Source organism: Pygoscelis adeliae, unplaced genomic scaffold, assembly GCF_000699105.1.
Source record: "Pygoscelis adeliae isolate BGI_AS28 unplaced genomic scaffold, ASM69910v1 Scaffold22, whole genome shotgun sequence".
Lineage (NCBI taxonomy): Eukaryota > Metazoa > Chordata > Aves > Sphenisciformes > Spheniscidae > Pygoscelis > Pygoscelis adeliae.
In genome coordinates, this window is record NW_008824350.1 from 1,016,900 (window position 1) to 1,027,403 (window position 10,504).

The following is a 10,504-nucleotide window of genomic DNA, read 5'->3' on the forward strand; positions in this document are numbered from 1 at the left end:
TAACTGATGCAAGACAGTGGACATAGGCTGTGTACAGACCAGGCATACATAGTTTGTTAATCCATTTTAGATATTTTTTTTCTCCATTCTTCCCAGTGTCATTATTACAAATAACCACAGTATTATTGGCCTCGATCCTGCAGATTCATGGTGCTCAGCAGGGAGCATGAGGTTGGCCTCCAGCAAGGGTGTGATTGGAAGCAGTGTGCTGCAGAGGGGGAAAGCTGGGTGTAGCTCCCTGCCTCGCACGAAGTCCTCCTCCCCCGCCAGGCTGGAGGAGAGGAGGGACAAGGACAGAGTCCTGTCCTCAGGAGGAACGGCTGTACACCCAGCCCAATTCAAGCTCTGTGCCTCCATGCCCAGCCTTCCCCCTGCAGCAGATAGAAACCACAGGGCCACCGAAAGCGGCCGGCTCAGCAGCGAAGGGCTGGATGGTGCTGAGATCCCCAACCGACTCATCGCATTTTATTTGTGTATCTACGCAACACACCCCTCTCGTGCTGTGCAGTCAAGCATCAACCTGCTTCTATTTCTGCTGATAGGCACGTCACTGCAGGCTACTTTACAGCAGGTAATCACCACCGCACCGCCCTCCTCCACGATAGCCAAAATGGTGGCTGGATATACTTAGGCGGCAGCGAGCCTCATGTCAGAACGAGTGCCGTGACAAACCTCCTCGCTCGAGGCAAGGAGGAGTTTGGGCTGGGTGACTTGGCTGCAGAGCAGGGGTTTATTTCCTGGGGAAAGAGCAGCATAGATTAGTTAGTGCACCATGGAAGGGGGTGCACAGGATCTTTGTTAACAGTGAAGGAACAGCCAGACACGTGGTCTGCTAGTTAGTTTTGAGAAAGGAGAGAAGGGAACAGAAAAGACCTCGAGGCACTTTCCATTACTCCCTGTAAAGGTGAAACGATGACATTGGTGGGCATCTCCATGTTAGCAGGCACCTGACTGCCAGCTGAAGTGGCAGCCAAGCTGTCACGGCTCCAGTGTTCATGTCAGCCTGGCGCGGGGTGGCTTCCCACTGTCCGGCCCTGCCCGCAGGGAGGGGAGCATCCTGGGAAGGCGGCTGCCGCCGCCGGGCCGTGCAGACGGGCTGCGAAGCCACAGGAGTGAGCCCTGTTGCACTGGGGGAAGAGCAGGTTGGTATTTGCTTGGTTTAGAGCATTGTTTTCCTCTCCAGCTGGTTCAGAGAAGGGCGAAATCTCTGTGGTCCTGCGGAAATGGACACAAAACAGGTGCAAAGTACTGTTCCAGCCATTTGGTAGCATTGTACATGTGCTTTGCTTTCTTGCTTTGGACAGGTGTACAAGACTGCCTGAGAAGCCAGGGACCTGATCCTGGCCTTTTCCTGAGCCAGCATCAGGGAAGTGATTATCCTTTATTTTCGTCTGACACCGTTCCCTCTGGAACATGTGGTTGTCACCAAATTAAAGTTCAAAAAAAACCTACCCCAAGCCACGAAGTCTCATACCAAGAAAAGGATTCAATGGCCAGCAAAAATAATCCTGGGAGGGAGAGATCTGCAGTTCAGAAGACCAAGCTTTTGGATGTATTTCCCTACCCCTTTTCAGGTCCCTGACAAGAGGTGTTAGCAAGAAAATGGCTAGGAGCTTCATGCATGAGGGGCAGGCTCCATTTTCAGCACACACCTTTGGAAGCATTGCTTTTATCCAGCCCCTCTGTCCTGACTGCTCTATATTGTCCAGGAGGGTTCCTACTGCAGATTCTCTCCCCTTCTCGGTCCCATCAGAGCACACATGACCGGTTTGATTCAGTGGCAGGACTTGGCTTGAATGTTGTAAAGATGCTGAGCAATTTTCTCATAATTGCTTTTAATAATCAGCGTCAGCTGGTTTTCGTAAGTTTTTTCTACTTAGACTGCTCTGTGCCAGCAGAATCTACATAAAGGAACTTAAAATTGGGATGGCTGGGTAAATAATTAGTCATGAAAAAGAGGAAAATTTGGAGGAGACAGTCAATAATTAGTGAACGTCTCCTAAGTGGTGAGATCTATTTACTGCACCTACCTGGGCTGAGAGGTTTTCATCTGCAGCGGGGGTGGTTGTTTCATATTTTATCCAAATGCACATGTCCTTTGCCATTAGCTGGTAGAGTCTGTCGGTGTGTTTACTGGCAAAGATGGCTTTTTTTGCACCTAGGAGGACTGCTTGACCTGGCATGCACATGTGTTTCTCTGCCTTTGCCCTTTGCACTCTCGGTGTGTGTTTGTGCAAACGCTGCTGTGGTGCTGCAGCAGGCACAGCTCAGGGGTCCGCAGCCTCGTCAGACACTCCCTGCTCAGGACCCCAGATCTGTTCACAGGACTAAGAAAGGTCTGACTCAGTTTCTTTTCTTTTTTTTTTTTTACTTTGTTATTTTTAAATTTCCTTCCTCTGCTGTGCGAGGCAGCCTCCACACCTCCGCACCGCCCTGGAAGGATGCAGGGAGGCAGGTTACCTCCGCAGCAGGCTGCCAGCCACACAGGCTGCAAGCAAGCAGGCAGGAAGAGCCGGAGAGCCGTACAGCCAGCACCCACACCCACTGCCATTAAAACTGCTCAAGTCGGCTCATCACTCTGCAGCCAGCCTGCCTCAGCTGCTTTTTATTTTACTAGAAAATGTCATGCTTTGACTCAGAGCTGGATGCTATGGGGATGAGCTTTCCACGCATCCAGCTGGTCCCAGCCTGCCGTCCCCATGCCAAATGTGCAGGGTTGCTGCAGCCTGCGCTTGCAAGGCACTTCTGTGGGATACCGTCGATGCTCTCCGTGCCTGCTTCCTCATGCATGTCTTCAGCCGTGGTAGGGAAACAGCCTTGTGTGTGGCCCCCTGTGCTAGATGAGTTCTCAGCACCCTAACAAGGTGCTCATCATCTTTGGAGACCACCATCCTGCCTTCCTGCTGGGTGGGAAGGTGCGTCACCTTTTGCTTGGTAGCAAAAACAGAGATACTAAATTTTCACAGCGAGTGCAGGGGCACAGTGTGGCCTGTTGTCAGTAGGTTGCTCTCCTTGCCCCCAGTGCACACCAGAGCTCCACTTTAAAATGTAGTTGGGCTAGACACTGATTTTTCAGCCCGCAGCAATGCGATGCTGCAGACTCCAAGTGCCTTGCTCCCCTAGGCAGCCTTGCAGAACACTCTGTCTTTTGTCTAGGTATTTCTTCTCCTGGGTGAAATTGTGCCTTTAATTTGGCTGCCGGTGGGTCTTGCCACCCCTGCAGGAGACAAGCGTGGAGGCTCAGTGCACAGCTGTGAACTGCTGTCCTCAATCCCACTTGTCGTGATGCGTTCAGCCAAGGCGGCAGGACCACAGCCCTGCTCTGTCACCTCTGCTGTCTTGGGGTGTGGGGACACCTCTGAGGCTCCTTCAAGGAGGGGATCTGCGATGCTCTCAGCACTTGCACTACTACACTCAGCAGAAGAGTGAGGCTGACATTTCTTTTCCCTTTCCTCTCTCATTTGCAGGGAGAGGCAACTAAACCTTGGGTTAGTGCATGTTAAATACTCCTTTGGGGAGCATTGGACTGGGTACGTTACTGCCTCCCTGCTAGCTAGGAAGCCTGCTTTGTCGCTTCGTACATGCTCTGAGGCCTTGGCTCCATCCTCAGTGTTGGCTAAAATGACGTGCCTCTAGCTTTCACTTTCGGTACCACTTTTGGGACATCAGAGCTGATGGTGTGGCTTCCTCGAATGGTTATAAGTGGGGAGGTTGCTTGGCTCTTTCTTCTGGACAAAGAATATTGCTTATCTTAAAACGGCCTTATGTTCTGGTCTCGTTTCTGGTGATGCCACAGGGACAATCAGCCCCATGTCTGCCTGGGAGGCTTCAGACTAACCTTGTAGACATCAGAGAGCTGCGGCAGCTGTGATGATCATGCAGAAGAATCAAAAGACTTTGCCTAGGCTCACCTACACAAGTTCTCATCCAATTTATCTGATATGCTTTTGGTTTCCTTACATCTTCTCTATCTAGTTTTTGCACTGGTGCTTTCTCCTGGGGGTCATTACTGCAGCTGAATCTGCGGCAGATCATATGGCAGGTAGGCGCCTCTGATGAGCACCTCCAGTGCAATGCTTATTTCCAGTGCACTGTAATGCACCGTCATTACTGTGGCTTTCCCTTATATGTAGCTCCTTATCCCCTTCGCTGCAGTTTTACTTCTGTCTTATCACCTGCATTTCGCTGGCTCACCACATTAAAATAAGTTTCTCTCCTGGAAATCAGCAGTGCCCACAGCTTTCTGACTGCAGTGGGGTTTCCTTCATGTTATTGAGCTGCTTCTCTTCTCCGTAACAATTTTTTTCTTAGATATTCCAGCAAACATGCCAATAAATTATTTAGTTCTTCCTTGTTAGTGACAATTAGATCTCCCTTGTGCCAAATGAATGAAGCTCTGCAGTGAGAAACCTTCTCAAGGATACGTTAACAAAGCCATGATATATACGCTTGTCTTCTTACAGTGAAGTTGAATGTCTTCTTGCATATGAATAGTGCTGTACTCCAGATATACAAAAAATCAGTGCCCCAAACCTGCCTGTATCTTTCCATGGCCTTGCACAGACATACATATGCTGTCTTGTATTTTGATGTAGCCAAACTTATTGGAAATGTGCTTCTACCCTCTGGATAAATAGAGGAGTGTAGGTTCCCTGGCAATGAGTTCAGTGGTGATTTTCTTCCAGCGCTGTATTCACTCACACATTGCTTTTTAATCTTGTAAAAGTTACTGTGGTTTTTTTCATCTCTCTAAGCAAGTAGATGGGAGCCTCCGATCAGCTGTTTGGCAGATGTTAACCAGAATCAGAGGTCCCAGCTCAGACAGCCACAGAAGGAAAATTCAATGAACAAGAAATCAATACCAATAGCTGTGAGACACAGCAATGCACAGACCTGTTTGAACCGTTCAAAAAACTCACAGGAAAAAAGGTGATATTCTCCGAGAGTAAAAGTAGTGATGTCCCTCATTCTTTAAGGGGTTTTCATTTCTTACGTTTGCTGTTGCAAACATTGGTTTCTGCTTTTTACATTTTTTTACAACTTTTTCCCCTTGCTGCTTCCTTATATTTTGCTGCTGTTTTGAAAAACTGCATTTAAGCTGAAGGGTTTTTTTTCTGTATTTTTTTCTCCCCCCTTTTTTCCCCATTAAGCCAGAGAATGAGCAAGGTCGTAGAACTTCTCTAGAAAAGTTCACTCGCAGTGTGGTAAGTTCCTTTTCTTTTCCCTCCTCCCTTTCCTCAGAACTTCATTTTTAGTTGGGGGGAATGTGAATGCTTGACTTTTTATTTCATCCTTTATTTTTGCAGTTAGCATCTTTGCGGCTTCTCTGTTAATACTCTAGCTCATCTAAATAGTAGCTCTAAAGAAGGGGCGGGGGGGAGGGGGGGGAAGCAGAATTCCATAATGCTCATTCTAGCTTATCATCACTGCAAAAGCAAATTGATTTTTGTCTAGAATTAAACGCAAGGTTGGTTTTTTTGCTGTGTTCCCACTACAGTATTTGTTGTGGCTTTTCCTTGCGCATTGAAGTAGAAGAGCATGGTTCTCATAGTGCCATTGCAACAGTATCCGTATGGTTATATAGTGCATGGTTAATGATGCCGTATGTATATACACATACATATCCACCCACAGCACTGCAGCAGCTTCTTCCATTGCCCCCGTCTGTCAGTGCTCATGTAAATAGTGATGGGTGATACCCTTTGATTCATTCATGATACCGATACTGGAAAGGGAGCACAGTAACAGCAAGAAAAATGACACTGTTAAACCTTTTAGCTAAGGGGATGGTGGGATCTCAAGGGCAGAGAACAGATGTCCTCTCCTCTCTTGGCCTTCACCAGCCTCCAACCTCCAGCCAGTCCTTGCAGGTGGGGGAAGCTGGTCTGGCTGTGAAGAGATGCTGCAGCACAGGGTGGCGTTGGGCACTGGCCAGGGCTGCTTCTCTCCAGCCTCCAGGACAGGACCGCAGAGCTTGGGCAAGACCCACTTGTCCCACTTGCTTTCAGGGATCTGCGTGTGCAGCAGATTTTCTAGAGAAAGGGAAGAGCAAGGAGAGGGGGCAGGACCAGAGGCAGATGCTGCAAGTGGGGTGGAGGAGCAGGAATACTGGGCAGCAGGGGGTGGGACAGGCTGCGTGAGTGGGGTGGCACAGAACAAGCACAGGGCTAGAGCTGAAGATGCGGCAACTAGGTCAGTGGGGAATTACTCTTGTCTTGCTCGGTATCAAGTACACTTTGACTTGATATGTCATATGGTTTTGGCATGCTGCTATGGACTTCATGTATTGCCCATCATCAGTTGTATGGTGATCCTGGGACAACAGAGAGTCATCAAGCGGTTGATTCCCACAGAAGCTACTGTACAGAACAATATTTCATAGAAAGTTCATAGACCTTGTTATGGCTTTATAACAGCTTTATAATGAAGGCATTAGACTATGTGTATATACAGTACATATGCTTGCATTGGTGTGTGTGTGTATGTATGTATGTTTATATATACACTATATACATACGCATGGCATATAAACAAAACATTTGTACATAGAGATAGAAAAGGGGAAACTGCGCAGGTAAGCATGAGCTGTTGTAGAGCAAATAAGCCTAGAGGGGTTCTTCCTGATGCTGCCATGCTACTGCACAAGCAAACCCAAATGTAATACGCAGAGCTTTGTAGTATATCCACTGGCAGACTTCCTGGAGAATGTATTTATATAGCTAATGCATATGCGCACATTTAAAATATGTTGATACAAAATATATCACTATGCCCATCTGCATATTTACTACTTTCTAAGAGTCTGCCAGAAAGAGGAATAGGCAAGATTTTTTTTAAACAAACTATGCAGAAATATTTACACCAAGTGGTAAATTCTTCTCCCAGATTTGCCAAATACGTAGAAGAGTAACTCTCACTTTACTAGACTGGCTGGGTTTATAGTAACACAGCCAAGGACGGATTTTTCTCTTGCATTTGATTTGAAGGGTAACTTGACAAGCTCAGTTTGGGATGATAGAATTATAATGTAAGTACCTGTAAAGGAAATCATTGTAGATTTGTCGGCACTTTAGTTCATTTTTGTCTTACTGGCTAGCATACTGCAAACATTTTCTTTCATTTTTCTTAATACAGATATAAAATGTCATCCCCTGATGGTATGGTAGCTACCAGAACTAGGAAGGGTCTGAATTTTTCATACTTTGCATTATGGTAGTTTGTCACTGCCATCAGATGAGAAAATAGTCACTATGTTGACATGTCATAATGTCCTCGGAGGACAGCATTACCAAAGCAGTAACTTTATGGCTTACTCAGGGGGCTAAATTAAGACGAAGGTAATTCTGCATGCTCTAGTTCTCCAAAATGCACTGCAGTTCCCCGACTGTGTAGGAGTGGAGCAATACAGCGGCCCTCGTTCCCAGAGCTGCACTGTGCTTTAGTGATTGCTCATTACAAGATCACATATTCAAGCTGACCCTGCAGAGGCGCGCTGAAGTTAAGCATATGCTTAAGGTTTGGCTGGAACCAGTCCTCAGCTCTCTTCAAGGGGGAGCCCTAAGCCTATTTTGCAAACAGAATACTGTGAGGTCACATTTCCAGCGATGGCTGTAAGAGGAACATCCAAAACATCCGGGGCTAGAAGTTTATTTACCTTAATGAGCCATCGCTGAGATGAAGTAGTGGCTCCCAGACTGGCCATACTATAAACTGCCTGCGGGCCTGGGCCACCTCCAGACTGTGCTGCTCTGTTTGGCACTGGGAGGACGCAGTAGAACGCCAGGGAAGTTTTCATGCCACCAGGGCTGTGGCATGTGACCCAGCGTTTTGGGAAATGATTGAATTGAGGTCCTTGAAGGCTTGGCCTTACCGTGGCAGCACGTGCTCCGGGCCGCGCGCCTCGCGGTGCTGGGCACTTCGGCAGATACGCTGCCTGCTGGGTCTGAGGCAGCCTGTGGGTGCTGCCCAGCCAGACGTGCCCCGCAGCCTTCGCACTCGCCGGGAAACCCTGCCAAGGTTACAGGAAGTGGAAACGTAATGCAAAACTTGGGGCAGAACTCCAGAACTTTGGTTTTGGATAAAAACATGGATTTTAAGGTAAATTGCATGTCAAGATTCAAATACAGATTTCAAGAACACAATTTGACTGAAGACTTATCTAATGTAGCAAAAACATCAGGAAAATTATTAGTCGAGGAATAGCTCAAAGACACTTACAGTGGGGAATAAAGTGGCCTAGCTGTGTTAGTTCTTTCTGCATCACCGTGATTATTAGTAAGGTCATAAGAATATTTAAAACGTGTTTTAAAATACGGAGCAAATTCTCTCCCAACATCAAGCAGTTATTGATCCCTATAGTACTCTGGCAATTTAGGCCTATTGAGAACCTCCCCCGCATAATTTTTAGCTCATTGTTTCTTCAAATAAAGCAGTTACTATTGATTAAATTCGCTATAACTTTTCAGCTGTGATAAGCAACACAGGGAAAACATATATCTAATGATGTTATGGTTTCCTTTTGCATCACTGTACTCAAATTTGGGGAATTTGGTTCCACTAACGGTGTAGGTGGCATAGGGCCAGAGCAGGAGCGTGGAGGTGGAGGTTCATGACCCTTTCCTTGCTCGTGATGCTGTACTTAGAGGGGTGCTTTCCATACCAGAGAAGGCCTGTTTGTAGCCAGAATGCCAGACATACCTGACTCCTTAGACAGCGAGTTGTCACTTGTGTGAAAAAAATCACTCTCTAGGTTTGCCTGTTCGAGTTGCTTGGATCTCACCATCTCTTGTTTGAGAAAGACAGGAAAAAAATGCAACACTTCAGGAAAAGAAAGTAAAGCTTTGTCAACAAACGGCAAACAATACTGCAGGCTTTTTGTCTCTTACTTGGGATAAAACCCTTCCCAGAAAAATCTTTCGGTGCTTCCGAATTGCTCTCCTGCACTGAGTGGAAAGCTGTACAGCTTGGCTTTGGGAGCGCAGACTTGGAACAAGTGGAAGTCATCTTACCCACAGGGCTCCTGCTCATCTCAGAGTCACAACCCAGGAGACAGAGATTAACCCCAGACCATTTGACATCCTTCAGAAAGACACTGTGGAGCCCTGCTGGCCAGCCAGAGGCTTGCCACCTTCAAGGGGATCAATCGGGAATAAGAAAGAACAGGGTTTTACAGATTTTTTTTTTCATACCACTCTTCAATTCCTACAAGACCCACTGTCTCATCTTCCTTGGCTTGGTACTTTTGACCAGGAGAAGACAGCTCATGACTAATGAATGCACTGAGTTTTTGCACCAAATCTTTCTGGAAGCCAGGTGCTATCTGGTCCGCATTAAGCAGGACACTGACAGGAAGATTTTGCCAGGAGAATTTTCACTGTGCTGATGGTTCACCTTTTACTTCCAGGTCCTTTCAAAGTATCAGCTGATACCTTTGTGCAATGGCCAAGAAGGGGGTTGTGCCCACTGCTGGTCAGGTCCTCCTGTAGCAAAGGGCATAGTTTGCGGTGCCTTCCTGTCTGGGTTCCCCTTGGAGCAAGGGGACATCTGTCTGACCCAGCGCCCAACGTGCCAGACATCCTCAACCGCCTCAGCTTACCTGCCTGAAGTCTGCAGCTGCGACGTTGGTGTGTCTTTTGTGGCAGGCCCCCCCCCCCCCAGCTGTGTGGTCCCAGGACCAAACGTCACGGTCATCAGTCATCTGGTGAACACCAAAGGGCCATGTCCGCATGATGGAGCAGATCACTACAGGGCACGTGTTGCCCAGCACTGCTGGAGCAGAGAGGTGGCGAATTTCTTTTCTGCCCTGTTCAGGTTTTGAAGAGTCCTTAAAACATACGTGGGCAGCGCAGTGGTAGGATAGACATCACAGTCCCTGACCCCTTCGGCCCTATGCCGGGCTCCCATGCCGTGAAATCGCAGGTATAACGCTAGACTGGCTCTTCCATGCCCTCCAGGGGGGCCCTGGGGAAGGGTCGATCTCAGGGAGTTGAAGATCTGACAGGCTGTTGCATCAGAGCACTTACTAATCCACCTCATTTAAAAAATGATGGTGCTGCCCATGGTGGCAGGTTTATCTTATTACAATTTTCCTTTTGAATACAGCAAGGATTGACATTATGAAAGCAGAGTTAGCCTGTCTTCTCTCCCAAGTGAAGATAAATGGCATCATAAAAATCAGACATCATGTATCATATATGTTATAAATAATACCTGGTATTGAGGTAATAACTTAATTTTAAAGACACACATACACACAAATCCATATATCTACATCTCTCTCTTCTGTCATATTTGATCATCTCACTAATTAAAAGGAGCCTGCTATACTATTTTTAGCCATGCAGTCTCAGCCTAGTTGTTTAAACCACCGTAGTTTCCCATCTGCTTTAGAAATGATTTAATAATCAGATAGACAGAAGCTTAGTTCTCATAAGCTGAGATGATCCTTCAGGGCCAAGAGTAGAAGGAAAATATATTTTAATGAGTACATTTAGGGAAACTACCG